Source organism: Eptatretus burgeri, chromosome 11, assembly GCF_056783735.1.
Source record: "Eptatretus burgeri isolate ZD-2024b chromosome 11, Ebu_testis_v1, whole genome shotgun sequence".
NCBI lineage: Eukaryota > Metazoa > Chordata > Myxini > Myxiniformes > Myxinidae > Eptatretus > Eptatretus burgeri.
In genome coordinates this window covers 66,125,240-66,142,492 of record NC_140971.1, presented here as the reverse complement: position 1 = coordinate 66,142,492, position 17,253 = coordinate 66,125,240, and the positions used below count along the sequence as shown (strand labels likewise).

The 17,253-nt window shown below is 45.6% G+C and overlaps 1 long non-coding RNA gene across 1 annotated transcript; it reads left to right on the top strand.

Annotated features, from left to right (window-relative positions):
- The first annotated feature begins 7,085 nt into the window (after window positions 1-7,085).
- On the top strand, window positions 7,086-15,763 carry LOC147017261 (uncharacterized). Its single transcript, XR_015049734.1, has 3 exons — window positions 7,086-7,188; window positions 7,652-7,727; window positions 15,409-15,763. It is a non-coding gene; the product is annotated as an uncharacterized LOC147017261 (long non-coding RNA).
- Window positions 15,764-17,253: the final 1,490 nt, after the last annotated feature.

The following is a 17,253-nucleotide window of genomic DNA, read 5'->3' as shown; positions in this document are numbered from 1 at the left end:
CTGCAGGGTGGCTTGGTTGGTCGGTCGTGCTGCAGGGTGGGTTGGTTGGTTGGTCGGTCGTGCTGCAAGTTGGGTGGGTCGGTTGGTTGGTCTGTCGAGGTGCAGGGAGGATTGGTTGGTCGGTCGTGCTGCAGGGTGGGTTGGTTGGTTGGTTGGTCGGTCGTGCTGCAGGGTGGGTTGTTTGGTCGGTCGTGCTGCAGGGTGGGTTTGTTGGTCAGTCGTGCTGCAGGGTGGGTTGGTCGGTTGTGCTGCAGGGTGGGTGGGTTGGTCGGTCGTGCTGCAGGGTGGGTTGGTCGGTCGTGCTGCAGGGTGGGTTGGTTGGTCAGTCGTGCTGCAGGGTGGGTTGGTTGGTCGTGCTGAAAGGTTGGTTGGTCAGTCGTGCTGCAGGGTGGGTTGGTTGGTCGGTCGTGCTGAAAGGTGGGTTGGTCGGTCGTGCTGCAGGGTGGGTTGGTTGGTTGGTTGGTCGTGCTGCAGGGTGGGTTGGTTGGTCAGTCGTGCTGCAGGGTGGGTTGGTCGGTCGTGCTGAAAGGTGGGTTGGTCGGTCGTGCTGCAGGGTGTGTTGGTCGGTCGTGCTGCATGTATGTATATGTATATGTATGTATGTTTTGTTCACTGTGCCAGTGGTTATTCACCTACTCTTCGCGAAAGACTTATTGGGATCTGCAACATCCACCAATTCCCCCATTGCTGGCGGACTGGACCTGCAGCTTAATGTCCCTCCAACAGATGGCGCACATATTGGTGCCTCACCCCGCATGTGAAACACCACGATGACGGTTTATGGCCGTGTCGGGATTCAAACTCAGGTTAGACCACTCAGGTTCAAGTGTGCATACCTCTTGGATATCCTGCCAACCCTCGCAACACTTTGACATCCTGTATATGAGATTTTTTTTTCCCTTTTTTGTGATCGATGACCATCTGCACCCACATCGGTGGCCATAAAGATCAATCGTATCTAAGTTTTCAAACAAATTTTTTTTTTTTGGTTGTACAAGAAGTTTAGTTTTCGTCAACTTGTTAGCACGGCACACTTCAGCAAGGTGTGAATTGTCTTGAACACCAACCAGCACACCTCGCCAGTTGTTCCAGTTTTAAAGGAGTTTGACGACATTGCCATTATGTATAATTGGACTCCCACGAAAACAGGCAATTGAAAAGTTGTCTCCGAGCATGTGAAGCACTTCCGCCGCTCGTCACAATGATGTGGGTTCCTCTCTTTGCCCAGTTGAGGATTTTTTGAGTCTGAAATTGTTTTTAAATTTACTGAAGCAGAAACTAGGTGTTCAAAATGTTATTTTTAAGCAAGCCCTCGGCTGTTATCATAAATTGTATTTTTTTTTTGCAGCAGCAGCAGCAGCAGCATTCCTTAACCATTGTAGAGCGTGCTGATTCTTTGTGATTTTAAAATGCTTTCTGGAGTTCAAGGTTGAGGAGCCGTGGTGATGTCACCGATGGCCAGAACTTTTGAGTCAGTAAATTGAAACCTCCGTTTTTCTTTTTCAATGTTTAAGAGACTTGTGTAATAGCCTTCTGAGAATCTCGTTTTCATGTTGGGATATAGTTTTGCTTCCTCCATTATTAACGATGGAGGGCACTCACTGCTCACATCATTGGTGACGTTACGTTTGTTGTTGGGAGCAAAATGCCTGCCAAGAAACCAATTTGGCTTTGTGTGAAAATGGAAAATTCTCTCATCGAAAACTTTTTTTTCTGCTTCTCTTGCCATTTTAGTTGTTTTATCATCAAGTTAAAGAAACTAATTCTTTGTTTGTTTTTGAGATGCACCTCTCTGCATAACAGGTAGAGACCGGTTTTCGAAAAGTGGAAAATCGACCGTTCACCTCAAAGAGGTCCCCGAAGGGTAAGCGTACCGATTGGATACGACACCAAGTTTAGAAATCCCATGTCTCTTTGTAAACCCCTCACAAGCAGATTGCGTATCTGCCCCTTCCTCTGTTTCCTAAACCCACCCATACCTCGGTTCATGTCTCCCTACATGCTCTTGCTTGGCCTTGCCTCCTGTTGATCCGCACTTGATCCTTTTAATTGGTCCCTATTCTCACGGCAATTAAACATGCCCAAGGATGCCTGACTTCAGCGATTCCTGACGATGACCAGTTCTGCTGGTACGCCAGGAAAGCTATCTCCTTGTAAGTCGCAGAATCCTCTGCTTGCGTGACTTTTTCTGGACCCACGTGTGAATTGTTTTTGGGGGGGTTCAATTAAATCCCCTTTAAAAATGGATCTGTGCGATTCAGTCTGGCATGGAGGCGAGGCTATTTCGAGAAATATTGTTGTAGTGCCGGGTTCGGGGGCGGGGAAAAACCGCTAGATGGAGCAGTTGGGCCGTCTCCCCCCCCCCCCCAAAACACCCGGAATTGAAGGTCGTCACCCCGGATAACTCTGAAGTCGACGGGTCGCTTAATGGACCGTGGACGCCAATATTTCGACCGCACGGTTAGGGTCTTTTTGTCCGATTCCAATTTACCTAATTAGCCGCGCGGTCTAGCTACCGGGGACGCCACACCCTCGGCCGGCTTTGTCCGAACCGAGTCGCTGTTACCGACTCGGATCCGGCGTAACCGAGCGGGAATTACCAAAGCCGCACCAACCCAAATAACAATTTATGGCACAATCGGCCTCACAATAACTCAAACCCGAACCATGCTAGGCCAATGAAAGAAAGCACAGAAAACGAGCTGGTACATTTAACACGGGGGGTTATTTTACAAATAATAATCAGGGAGGGAGACACAGAGCACGGTTAAACTGACAAAAATGCAATGTACAATAAGCAAGGCACTTATGCAGTTCTATTTACAGACTGGCGCCACACACATACCCAAAAAGAAATGGCGCCAACTCGCCTTTATTCGGACCCTCCAGCCACGGAGGATAGGCAAGCTGGGGGTTAGAGTTTGGTCGGGTACCTGGCCGCCTTGTGCGGTTTTACCGACCCGCACTTGTGGAGCACGGAGTCCGTGGAAGGGAACGGGGACCTCCAGCTCGAGCGCTCCAACACAACCCACCTCGGTGGGATTCGAACCAACGAACCAGAATCCAACGAGCGCAGCCAGGATCCTATGAACGACCTGGCCAGCCAAGAACGATGACCGATGACCAGGAGAGCCCAGCAGACCAGAAGCAAGGAACGACCTCCAAGGAACCCCCAGAACAGCTTGCGATCCTTCTTATCCCTCTCCCGTGCAGGGTGGAGGGATCTGCTCTCGGGTAACTCGCCTCCGGATTGGACAGGGCGTTTTCGGGTGTCGTGGTGGCCAGCCGCGATTGGAGGAGGGGTGTGTCGGCGTCCCGGTGCTCCTCACCGAGAGAGGCCCTGTTGTCTTCCCCAGTGTCGACAGTGGAGACATTCTTCTTTGATGGGGCGGAGTCAGAGCTCCAAGGCGAGGGGGCTCCACCCACATCCCTAGTCAGAAACACGTGCATTATGGTGCCGTGGTGTGAAGTGAAACTGTGCGGGTGAAGTGCTTGTTCGCCCGCAGAGTGGGAGAAGGAGTGAAGTGAGGGTTTTGTTGGCGTTGGTAGATTTAAAGATGTAAAAAACCTGACTATAAAAGAAACCCGCAGCGCACACATGAAATTAACCCATTAGACATCGGGAAGGGATTCTAACTATCCACATATACTTAATGAGATAACTGAACTATGGGACTGCTCACTGTCTGTGTAAAAAAAGGCTTCCAAATTCGTAACAGTATTTGCCATCTGATTTCCTTGGGGTTTATTTGATCATTCTCCCATGAAGTCTTAAGGTGGGCCTATACTTGCCCAACATGTTGTACAAAACATGTCTCGGCCTTTTTTGTGCTACTTTTGTTCTTTGCAACAGAAAAACTTCCTTGCGGATTTATGTTTTTCTTCCAATAATGAATTCTGATCAAGCTCAGTACTTTGACTTTTCTGCAATGGTCTCCATTTCCTTCTCTACACCCGTTTGGTGTGTCTATATGGCACTTTCTATATGATGTGAGGTGGCATATGTCTGAAATTTGGACGTTATATGAAGATGACCTTACCAGACTCTTTACAGCACAACTCACTCCACTTGCCTGAGTGAGCTTTTGCTAGTATTTTGGGAGACCAAGCGGAGAAGGCAATTTACATTGGGAAGAGCCGTATAGCCACAGCTGGATGTTTTATTTCCTGCAAGTTCATGCAATTACCGAGACAACATCCATCTTTAAAATATGTACATCCTTCTCATTATGTGACTGGGACCATTGAAGCAAGTCTGGCTCTGCCTATACACCACCATTAATTTAGTTTGAAGAAAAGGAAAAACATTTTGGAGTATGTCAAGTTTGATTACCGAGCTGAATACAAACTGTCAAATTGGTGCGTCATATGTAGGGTGTTGCATCACAAAGTATGTCATACCTTGGATCGACGACAGGCCGGTTGTCAAGGAGGAGTAGGAGTGGTGGTAGTAGTAGAAGAAATAGTTTGGCAATGACGTCGGTGCTTATCCATCACTATTGACGTCATAACAATTATAAATGGAGCTTTAGCTTTGGCTTCACGAACACTTAAACCCCTCCACTGTTGCAACTCTATTTTGATTATGGCAGCGTCACATTTATCTAAGCTAGTATTCACTAGGCTAGCAGTTTTTCATACTAGAAAGCTTCTCTTGGCAAACTGAGACATCAATGCCCCAGAATTTGGTGGCACTGCTCCATGCCACACACGCCTAATGAACCCTTAGGCAACACGGGCTGTATTTCACGCCAAAACTTTTCTCTTTTAGAGCCATTATGGGTCTCGCCTTGCAAGTCTTGCCCTGGGCCACCAGATTTACCGTCTGAATCGCTTCCTGACACATCAGGCGTAGAGTTCACCCTAATGGCTTTTGCTGTCACCGAGTGTTCTCGACTCGAGGTTTAAATTGCCAGATTGAAACCCACATTCATCGAGAGATTGAATAAACAGCGAACTTCACAACGTACGCTGTATAGACAACTACATGTACCTATATGGGTCTGAATGGGTTTTGCTCTCAGGTGCATCTACAGTGGAATTAAGACCCCCCACTAAATGATGCCGATATACCAGGCGTAGTGGCGTGCGCCTGTAATCCGGCTACTCGGAAGCTTGGGTTGGAGGATCGCTTGAGGACGGGAGCTCTGCGCTGGGCCTCGCTATGAGAGGGTGTAGGGCAGCCCGGAATCATGGCGAAACCCAATCCTTATCCCTTTGTCGTAAGAGGTGACCAGGGTTGCGTCAGGAAGGGCATCCGGCATAAAACCTATGCCAAATTAGTATGCGGATCATAACGGATGACCCGCTGTGGCAACCCCTAACCGGAGCAGCCAAAAGACGAACAACAACAACAACAACTAAATGACGCCGATCATGTGGGATAATGTCATTTCGGCACAATGACTGTATAACGCATGCTAGATTGCAGGCTGACGTTGTAGCACGGCGCCATCATGAGCAGAATTATAAAATGTGTGAAAACTTATTGTTTGTCTGGTTTACACTCGGCCTCGAGAATGTCGTGCTTTGTTATTTTGTATTATTAAATCTTTCATGATGACAGTTTATATAATAACATGTGTATTGTACAATGCTGCTGGCTGTGTGAATCATGTTTGCTTTCAGTAACAGGTGATCATTCAACTTGGCTTGTATTCCAGGGTTGTACCAGAGAGTTAGGCACAGTATTTATATTCTATATGCATATTGTAATTTGTATTCTGTAAGATAGACATCTTATCGATTGATATAATGTGGTATTGACAGAGCACAGACTTCACGAGTCGAACGGCCTCCTCCTTTTTGTCCAAGTTCCTTGTATTATTGGAAGGGGGAAATCCCCTTGTGGGGATCAATAAGCATTTTGTAATATCCAATGACCTTGATTCTGTGGAAAATTTTACAAGGATCCAAAACACTATTTTGAAAAAAAGACATCCATGACTTGTCATGGCTGTTCGATTGGATATCAAGAGTTTGGGACGAGTCTGAGCGATATATATATTGGACATACAGTACCGATGTACCCACCTACAGGGGTCTGCAAAAGGATTCACACCCGACCCATAAAGCCACATTTCGATAAATTATGAATTATGTAGAAACAATTTTTCCAAATGAACTATTTATTCATAACTGAAGACACCAAACTAAATACTGTTACAGTTGAAGGAGGTTACATGTCAGGAATACCTGCAAAAAACATGTAGAAATCAAAATTCACTGGTTGAAAAGTATTCAGCCTCTTCGGTCAGTACTTGGTGGAAACAACTTTTGCAGCAAAAACAACAACTTTTGCACTGAGTCTTTTTTGGGGATAGGTCTCTACCAGCTTTGCACAGTAAGATGGTGAAATCTTTGCCCATTCTTCACGTGAAAATCGCTCAAGTTTGATGTGGATCGTTGATGGGCTGCGATCTTCAAGTTTCGCCACAAATGTTCAATTGCGTTCATGTCAGGACTTTGACTGGACACTCAAGAAAATTTATTTCTTCTTATTCAGCCACTCCAGTGTGGTTGTCGCTTTGTGCTTCGGATCATTGTCCTGCTGAAATGTGAATCTCCGACCCAGTTTCAGATTCATGGCTGACTCGAGCATGTTTTCATCAAGGATTCTCCTGTTCTTTTGCACCGTTCATTGTCCCTTCTGTCCTGACAAGCTTGGCAGTCCCTGCTGATGAAAAGCAGCCCCGTACCATGATGCTGCCACCACCATGCTTGACAGTAGGGGGGGTGTTGAGTGGGTGATATGCAGTGTTAGACTTACACCAGACGTAACGCTTTGAATTTAGACCAAAAATATCAATTTCTGTCTCGTCTGACCACAAAACCTTTCTCCACATGCCGACAGCATCAGTAAGATACTTTGTCGCAAATTCCATACGAGATTTTAGTGTTTTACAGTAATGGCCTCTTTCTTGCCACCTGACCATAGAGGCCAGCTTTGGGAAAGGAACAAGATGTTGTTGATTGATGAACACTGACCCCCCCCCCCATCTCCGGGCAGAGAGCCTTGCAGATATTTCAGTCATTGTTGGATTTACAGTGACATCCTGAACCACTTTCCAGCTTGCCTGGCTGCTGAGTTGGATGGGCGAAGTGATCCTCGTCGGGGATCTGGGTGGTATATATAATACGTCTTCCATTTCACAATGATGGATTACACCGTACTCAAAGGGATAATGAGTGAGTTTAAAATCTTCTTATAACTCTCCCCTGAACGGTGCTTCTCCACCACTTTATGTTTGATTCTTTGGAAAGCTCCTGGTATTCATGTTTGTCTTGTTAGTTCACCCAAGTGAGTTGCGTCTTAAAACTCTTTAGGTAAGTAGAGGAGCGTAATTTTTAAATTAAACCACCGATTACATTCAGGTGAAACCTGTTGCACTTATTTAGTAACCTTTCAAACAAATAATTTGCTTCTGCAGTGATTTAGAGTTAATTAGGCAATGGGGTTGAATACTTGTAATGCAACTGAGAATCATCTGATTTTTCTCTGTTAATCTAACTTTTTCACGTTTTATTTGTATTGTACACCGCTCCTTCCCAATTCCATATCCAGGCGATGCATGACATCATCGTCGGGCGGCGAAGGAAGGGAGTACTCAGTTTTTACTCCGTTTGTTTGTTTGTTTTCTTGTTTGTCCAGGCAATATCTCAGACATTCTTTGAGCAAGGAAGCTGAAATTTGTGGACAAAAGTGAAGATGTGCTTTGGCAAAAACGGTATTTTTATATTTTTTGATTCATCAATTTATTAATTATTCATTTTTAGATGAATTACTTTATTTTCAAAAAGTTACATATTCGGATGAAACGATGGTGGTTTTGGCATGCTATGAGCCAATTGATGAAGAAATTAATTAGTTTTACGATTATCATTTATTTATATTAATTATGCAATTTATCAATTACAGACCTGTCAACCCCAAATTATGAAAAAAGTGTGAGAATATAAAATGTGTCCAGTGAGGTCATGAAGCTATCGAGAATTTAGGGCGTTAAGTGCCCTAAAAATCTTGGGGGCTCTGGGGGCATGCCCCCCTCGAAAATGTTTGCTTTCTGGTGTGTCTTAGATGCAATTTCCTGCATTCTCGTGGCAAATTCATCCATATTTTTTTTCAGTCAGAATATAAGTTTTTATGTCATGTTGTTCCTACCTGGCGTAGTGGCGTGCGCCTGTAATCCGGCTACTCAGAGGCTGGGGTTGGAGGATCGCTTGAGGACGGGAGCTCTGCGCTGGGCCACGCTATGAGAAGGTGTAGGGCAGCCCGGAATCATGGCGAAACCCAATCCTTATCCCTGTGTCGTAAGAGGCGACCAGGGTTGCGTCAAGAAGGGCATCTGGCATAAAACTTGTGCCAAATCAGTATGCGGATCATAGCGAATGATCCGCTGTGGCGACCCCTAACCGGAGCAGACGAAAGAAGAAGAAGATGTCATGTTGTTCCTGTTTCGTTCACTGAATGGACTCAAAGAAATGAACAAAGAAGACATATCTTTTATTGTCATCAACAGATCAAATGCTGTACAGGAATTAGAACACTCATCATCCTTGTAATAAAGATGTATTATTTCAGCATATTGATAGTATTTCCCAGTATTTTGCGGGGATTTCACGTGGACAAATTGAACGCCCCAGAAACAAGACATTTCATTGGATCAGAATGGTCATCGATAATTGACCACTCGTACTCAATCTCTCATGTAGGTTATGCGGAACTACGTGAAGCGATCGGATTGAAGTCGGTATTCAAGGTCATAACATCAGTTAAACCAGTCCCAATGCAATGATGTTAGAAATATTTTTTGGTGCCGAGAAATTTAAAAACAACAGTGTGAGAGAATTTATCGCGTGAACGCGAGAAAGTGACTTTCAGCAGAATGTCGTGAGTCTCACGACAAAAACGTGAGAGTTGTCGGGTGTGTAATTATTGTGCAGAGGTCCCTCCCAATTCTGTCTCCATGTGCTGCAAGGTGAGTCAGTATCATTTGTACACATTCATCTCAGAATGTAGGATCTGTGACTCGCTGCAGGTACCGTGTAAACCTGTACTGACCTGTTTCATCGTCGGGTTGTCGGCGCTGAAACCGTCTCCCCCACCAGGTTTCCTGGTGAGGAGGGTGTATGATATGGACACCCAGCAGGATGAAAAACAAAACCTGTCAAAGCATGGAGGAGCTCCTTGTGAGCCAACGGCCATCCACATCTCGTGCCCAACTGTGTCTGCAGACGTCCTCCTGCGGTTGGGTTAGTTTTCTGAAAGGAGGTTGGTGGCAGGATTTGCACTTCGGCCACCGTAAAACCCTTCATTCTGCAAAACGTTCTAAAAACGCAAAGAAAACTGAAAACCCACTCAGTGTGAGTGCCTCCAATGCAGCTGCCCTTCGCAGGGCAGCTCGCCGGATTACGGGATTGGAACAAAGTCTTCGGGACCCCCATTCCTTGATGATAGGAGGAAAAACATGGGATAACCTTCCTGGGTTGGATTGTGGTAGTGTGTGTCAGGGTGGTGATGAGGTGTCGTCCACCAGGCGGCGGTTTCCTTGGGTTAACCTGAGGCGGTCCGTTCGGGTGGGTGCCTGGAATGTCCTATCCCTAAGAGAAGATGATCACCTGTCCCGTTATCATCTGAGCTCAAGCGTTTGAACATCAGTATTGGAGCACTCTCTGAGTTTTGGAGACTGGATAGTAGCGAGATCATGGTGGGTGGTTACACCTGCTGTTGGGCTGGTCGTTCTCATGGTTACCATGCCCAAGGAGTTGCTGTAGCTGTGTCCAATAAGCTGACTCCAATGATAATTGAGGTAACACCGGTCAATGAGCATTTTATGAGACTAAGGATTTGTCACTCCATGGGTGTCATTTCCCTGGTCTCTATATTTTTGGACTGAGGTGATTGATCTCACCGTGAAGGAAGCATTCCATGTCACGATCGAGTCTGTGGTTGACCAGTGCCCAAGGTGAGATACTCTTCTAGTCTTGTGGGATTCAATGCATCGACTGGAACTGATAGGGATGCTTATGAGACATGTTGGTCCCCATGGGTCAGGAACTATGAACCAGAATAGCACCAAGTTCCTTGAATTTGCAAGAAATCATGGACTTCGGGTGGCTGGTTCATGGTTTTAGCGCCCACAGGCTCATCGCTGGACTTGGTATTCCAACGCTGGTGGTGTGGCAAAGGAGAATGACCATGTGCTCATTGATGGTCGCTGGAGGATGGTCCCGAACTATAGGGTTTACCCGAGTGCTCAGTTCCTCAATGCTGACCACAGGCTTGTTGCAGCAACTCTGAAGCTGCAGGTTAAATCTGGGAGAATGGTACCATCCCAGCCTAGGCTGGATGTTGGCAAGCTCATGGATGAGAAGCATAGATGAGGAGTTTGTGAACAGGCTGAATTGGGATTTGGGGGGCTTGAGTGCTTTGGGAAATACTGAAGAGTTGTGGAGTGCCTTAAAGGCCACCATCCTTGATGTTGCCAGTGGATGTCCTGAAACTCACCAAAGGGTGAAGAAGAATTTTGTCTCAAGGGACACTGAATACTATTGACCCGAGTTGCAGGGCCAGGCTGAATGGCAGAGCTGAGGTGTTCAGGGAATTGAGGCTTAAAACTGCACCTGCATTGAGGAGGTCTGTGTGCAAGGAATCGGTGAGGGGGTAGAACATCACCTGTGGTCAAGTGATTCTCGTCCTGCTTGCAGGGGAATTCACGCATTTCATTCCTCCAAGCCCGTCCCTTGGTGAACTGCCGTTAGAGTGGACGTTTTTGGGCTCTTGACAGAGGAGTCCAAAGTGAAGGCCTGCTGGGCAGGTTACCTTGAGCAGCTGTAACAGAGGCTCTTCCACCAGCTGTTGAGTTAGATGTCAGGGGTGTTACTATCCATATTGCTGACCCGCCAATCAACTGTGGTCCACCTTTGTTTGTGCAAACACACGCTGCGGTGAACCGGTTGAAATGGGGTGAAGCTCCTGGGATCCGTGGCATCCATGCTGAACTTCTCATGGTTGGTGGAAATTCTGTACTGATATCGTTGCATGCAGTTCTGTGCTCTGCCTGGAACACAGGCATCATCCCAACTGACTGTAAAAGGAGCCTTGTTGTCCCTCTCTGGAAAGGGAAGGGTGATCGCCAAGATTGCACCAGCAATCGAGGAGTGACGCTGCTCTCAGTGCATTGCCCCTATTGCAGTGCATTGCCACAATAATTGCACACCTGTCAAGTGAGGAATGACGCTACCCTCTTTGCATTGCCCCTGTGTCACCATCACCATGTGCGCCAGAATCTCCTTCGGTGTGTTTTGCCAGGACTGCCCTGCAGGCAGCCGCACACGGGGACTGCATTGCGCAGCCCGTGCATCAGTTGCATCCAGTCCATTTTGTGTTTTGCATCCATTTCCATTTCAAATGAGCTAGAGACTGCATTGAGCAGCCTGGCCACGTCTTTCTTCTTGCATAAAGGCCACTTCAAATGGCCTGTGGGACTGCGCATGGTCTGCCATGTTAGGGTGAGTTGCCTCCAGCGGCTGGGGTTATGAAAGAAATGGAAGGAAGAAGTTCACTGTGAGGAATACTCAAGGGAGACCTTTTGAGCAGGCCCTGAGGACGACTGACCTTCAGCTGCTGAGCACTCACCCACACAAAACTTCTGGCATTGTGCCTTTTTCCCCACAGATCACCGGTCCTGGGCCATGGTTAGTGTAAATAGATAGTAAGGATTGTAAATAATTTTAAAAACACACCTGTATGTCTGTCGTAGCGCCGGCAATTGTAGCTAAGTTGTCCGTGTGAGTCTGTTAGTTAGTTACGCAGCGCATTAGGTTATTTATTTTTGGGACACGTAAAAAGAAATGTCGCACTCAGGGATCCGAAGGTAAATTGTACTAGGGGAAAACTTACACATGCTGGTCACACGAAAATTTGACGACTTGGGACAAGTCTGTAAAAAGGGGATGGGGTAGTGTTATGAATCTCGAAGCCATGAGCACTCAACATACAGGTCCTATAGAACAGTTATATCGGTAAGTTTATGTTTTTTAGTTAGGGTCCCCGTCCCTCGTTTAAATGGGTGAATAAATGTACATGCACTGTGAGTTATTTTGATAGGGGTTTTACATCACTCACAGCAACTACGGCTACTACATCTCCAACTACAACAACGACAACCCTCTGCTCCCGGCATTTCCGCGTGCTCGCTGGTATGTGGGTGTGTTCGGAATTCATTCGGGGATGGAATTCCATTCCCAAATATGGTCATGAACCGCGCGCTTGCTGGTATGCAGGTGTGTTCAGAATTCATTCGGGGATGGAATTCCATTCCCAAATATGGTCATGAACTGGTTCGCTTGGCAGCGCGCCAAGTAAGGGAATGCGTCGTGTCCCACCCACTGAGGACGGGCCATGAGCGGACCGCGCCCGAGAGCGATAAAAGAAACTGAGAGCAAATAAGTGGATCTGCTGGAGCTTGGAGAGGAAGAATTGGCGCCCATTCAAAATGCATCTCTCGAGGCTGAGCGAAAGGCATCTCGTCGCTGGCGTGCTCTGGTTCCCGGCTCATCTCGTCGCTGGCATGCTCTGGTTGCGGACTCTGCTCGTATCTCGTGGGCGCCTGGTTCCTCCATCGCCTCTCGCTGGCGCCTGGTTCTTTGGACCGCATCGCGACGCTGGTCTGGGTCGCTTGGATCGTCGAAGACCACACGAGGTGGACAGGTCCACGTCATTCTGGGTGTGTGTGTGTGTGTGTCTGTGTCTGTGTCTGTGTCTGTGTCTGTGTCTGTGTCTGTCGGTGAGCCCGTCTTTAAGTAGGAATTGTTTAAGTGCTTGTGTGTAAATTTGCATTCTCTGGTAGTCGTGATAACTGCCCTTACGTGCTTCCCTCGTTTCCCCGATTACTGTGAATAAATACCCCATTTGTTAAATGTATCAGCTTGTTTCTGTGTTTCTTGCATTGGCTTAGCATGGCGCGTGTTGGTGAATTGCAAAGGCGGTTGCCGCTGTAAAGGTACATTTGGACTGACGGGACTTTGGCAACCATACACTCGGGTTGTGCACGGGTTGGGCACGCTAACGGCTCGACTCGTACGAGTGCCGTCGAGGGTGTGAATACTCGGTAACTCGCCACGTGGATCTCTAGATATTTTGAAGACTGGCAAATAACCCTGTACCACGTGGTGGAATTATTGATGATTCACGATCCGGTAAGGGACCCGTACTCTCGGAGTTTTCTGAAAGGTACGATCTAGATTCCGGGTGTTCGGTAGAGTCCACCCTACTGTCCCACCTAGTGGTCATGCTCGCAGTCGATATCTGGCGCCACAACAATAGGGCGTGAGGTCTCGCAGTGAATGCATTAAATCATACAGCTCAATGAAGCCGGTTAATTTTGGCATGTTCCTAATTTTTTTTTTGTTTCCTCAATATAATTCTCCTAACAGCAGAAAAAGATAAGTTTAAGGCTTTGGAAAATTACACATTCTTTCTTTTCTTCTGGAAAATTATTTTCTTATGTATGTACGGAGGAAGGAACATAGCCTTGCTTGCTTAAAGTAAATAGGTATATCGGCTTGGTTATAAAACTCATTATTTCTTTAAATTATCAGATTTCACAGCAGATTTTGACACTTATTTGGTCCGGATGATATCCAATCCTCAAAACCGAAATAATATTTCGATGATGTACTTTAATTAGTCCATGAGAGTCGATCGTGAAAAATCATATCATATCATATTATACATGAAATCACTCCAAGCTCCAAAATTGAAAACTATAGCGCTTACAAAAGTGATGTACACAGCAATTTGTAGCTATGATGAGCAGGCATTCGATAATATGGGCGAGGAAAGTGAAAACAACAACTTTATCATAAATAAATATTTGCGGCCTGTTCCAAGTCAAGGCATGGTTGAGCAGGCCAAAAAACATTGCGGCTTCAAACCCCAGCGAGGTTACCCAGGAAACGCCTCAAGACCCAGAGAACGAGGCGGCTGGGGATCGTGTGGTGAAGGATATAATTAAGTAAGGCCGTTAATTATCTTCAAAAGGGATGTTTTAATGAACCAAAACACCCAATTTTCACTCTTGCACTTCCTTGGAGTTTTCTTCATATAAAGGCAAAGTTTCAGGCTGCGGGGTTTTATGGTTTTGGAGTTATGGACGAGACACACTGACACGCACACGCGCGCACACACACACACACACACACACACACACACACACACACACACACACACACACACACACACACACACACACACACACACACACACACACACACACACACTGCCTTTTATTAGTATACATGGGGGCGGTGTACTTTGAAATTACCTGTACTTGTTTAATTTTTGATCAATTCTTTGATTGATTACTTAATCATTATTGTTTAAGTAATTATTTATTTTCTTTCTCATCTGGACAATATCTTAGATGAGACCCTAATCTCTTGATACTCTTGTTTTTTGTTTTTTTTGATTTATCACTTTGGAGTGGGTTGTGAAGTCTAAATGTTAACCTTGATTTGAAAGCATCATGAAATAAGCTGAGGTGGCATCAAAATGTGAACACTTTGGATGGGGGTGAATACTTTTGCTGGCTACTGTATAATTGTTATTTGACCCTCCTGGTGGAAAACACCATCAGATGGTGCCTTTGAGTCTACCCTGGTCCCCGCCTAGAATGTAGCCGCTCAAGCCTTTGCCAGGAGCTTTCCCACCCATAGGTGTTGTGTACCTTGCAGCCTGCTCCGTTCGCTGGCAGGTTTGGCCTGAAAGAGGTGCCTGGGTCGTGCAGGCATAAACATGAGGGGGGTCGCTGGGGGAGCTTCTGTTAAAACGTCAGGAGGAAGATGGGAAGATTAGGTATTCACACAGATGGGTCTTGGATATGTGGTTCTCACTTATGTGCTATCTGGTTCTGTCGTTAATCCCCTGTGGAGTCTGATGCAACTAAAACGGCTGTTCAGGTGTGCAGGGTATTACATCTTCGAGCACAAAGACTTGATGGATCTGGCCAGTGAGCATCCAATCTCCTGTCCAGTATCTCGTTTTGATCTGTTGGAAAAGTTAAAGCTGGACATCATTGCTCTGCCATCGCAGTGTACCTGAAAGCAAATTGTCTGGTCTCAGTGGACCGTGCATCTAAACGTTCCTGTTAAAGAATTTAAAAAATTCATAGCATTGGGAGTAGTTTTATCATCATCGAATATCAAGAGTATTTCATATTGCAATGCCATGTCACTGCTGCAACCTAAGTAAACGATCATGGGTGCCTGGCTGAAAATATACTGTTAAAGACCATTTCATTTTTACCTATTATTTAAATATTCAATTCACCCACCATAACCATTAGATATGAGTGGATAGGTATGTCTGAAATCCTGTATGTGTCAGACTCGTCCCATACTCTGCAGGTGTCTGTCACTGAGAACGAACCGTAGACAGGTTGCCGTTTCGAGGAAGGGTCAGTCGATTAGGCGAGGAATTGGGAATCTGCCCAGACCACCTACACACACTTCCCGAGTCTCTTTGAAAGGCACCTGGAATTTTATGGTCAATCGGCGAATGCCAGCAAATGAGATACCCAGCTTGACGTCCTTCCGTACCAAGGTACACTCAATGATTCGACGTCCTGCTTGTGAAGCATCAGGATGCCGGTGTGGAAGAAATAATTATATTGATGTATTCTAAATTGTAATTGTGCTGGTGTTTTATAAATTTAATTTTTATGCTATAAGTCGAATTGGCTGTCAGTGTTCCTTCCCTTTGCCCTAAATGTTGATTAAAAAATGAATGTCTTGCTATGGTACAATGTGACCTGGGCTGATAACAGCAAACTTTTGCCGTAATTGCATCTTGTGCTTCTCACCTAGAAGACACGTATGCAGTTCGAGTTAACGGCCCCCACCACTCTCCCATGAAAAGCATATAAATACCAGAAATTGTAATCTTGTTTTGGTGCAAGCACGTGTGATGTATAGCATCTCACTGGCTTGTACTCCTTGGGACTGACCAAGTACCAAGTAATAATAAAACTTTCTGATGTAATGTACAATGACGTTGTGGGAAGTGAATTAATCGGGTTGGTTTAACGGATAACTAAAAAAAGTAAGAATAAATAAAATAGAACCAAATAATATTGCAACAAATGGGGGGGGGGGGTTCTCAAGTTCATTGTGTGAAGTGTACGAGGGAACAGGAACACGATACATTTAAAACCGAGTCGGCTGGACGTTAAACCCTGCAAGGAAAACAAGATTCCACAACGACCACTACGAGCTTGGGTGAAAAATCCTCATCACCGGCCCGTCGTCGTGTCGGGAATCCAACCCAGACTTGCTCAGAGGTGAGGTGCTTTATCTCTCAGTTTTGTAAACCCCAGCCTTACGCTAATACATTGTGACCATCTTTAAGCATCTCTTCTGTATTGTCTTCGAGTCGTGTGATATATGTGTATATATATATATATATATATATATATATATATATATATATATATATATATATATATATATCTATATATATGTATATGTATATATGTAAGGATGCATGAGCATCAAGTATACCTAAACCACTATAGGGTGAGATCAAAAGGCCTTGTAGTTAAAAGGATGTCTTGCAGGATGTCCGAGGAGTTATCAGTGGTGAAATTTACTTTTTTTGCTCAATGTCATTGTAAAACTCACAATTCCCTGAATTATTTAGTCATTTATCAAATGGATGAATAAGGTGGGTTGCCACATAATCGAGGTTCTGCTTGATTAGCTTTTGAGACGGTGTTGTTTGTTGACAGCAATTAAAACGCATTATCTGGGGGCCTTTCACTCTTACTGTGCAATTAACCCTTTCACCCCGAAATTAGAGGCCAGACGGGTTGCAAGACGGACGGATGCTTTATGGGAGAGTGACCGAGAATGGTAAAAAAAAATCAAGTTGAGGGGAGAGGCAAGGGGGGGATAGTCGAGAAAACGTCACAATGGCATGGGCAGAGTTAAACAAAAGGCATTTCACATGCATTATTATTACTATTCTCAAAACGAATTGTATCATTACTACCACAACCACCACTTTCATAGCCCCATTGAATTTCCCCAAAACCCAAACAGCTTAGCCCTCGACACCCCTTTATCCCGAGCATCCTCTCTCTCTGTACCCTCACTTCACTTATGTCTCTCTCAACTACCTCCTTACACCTCAGTTTTGATCTTCCCCTTCTCCTGCCAACTGCATCCATATCAAAGGCCTGCCTGATCACATTC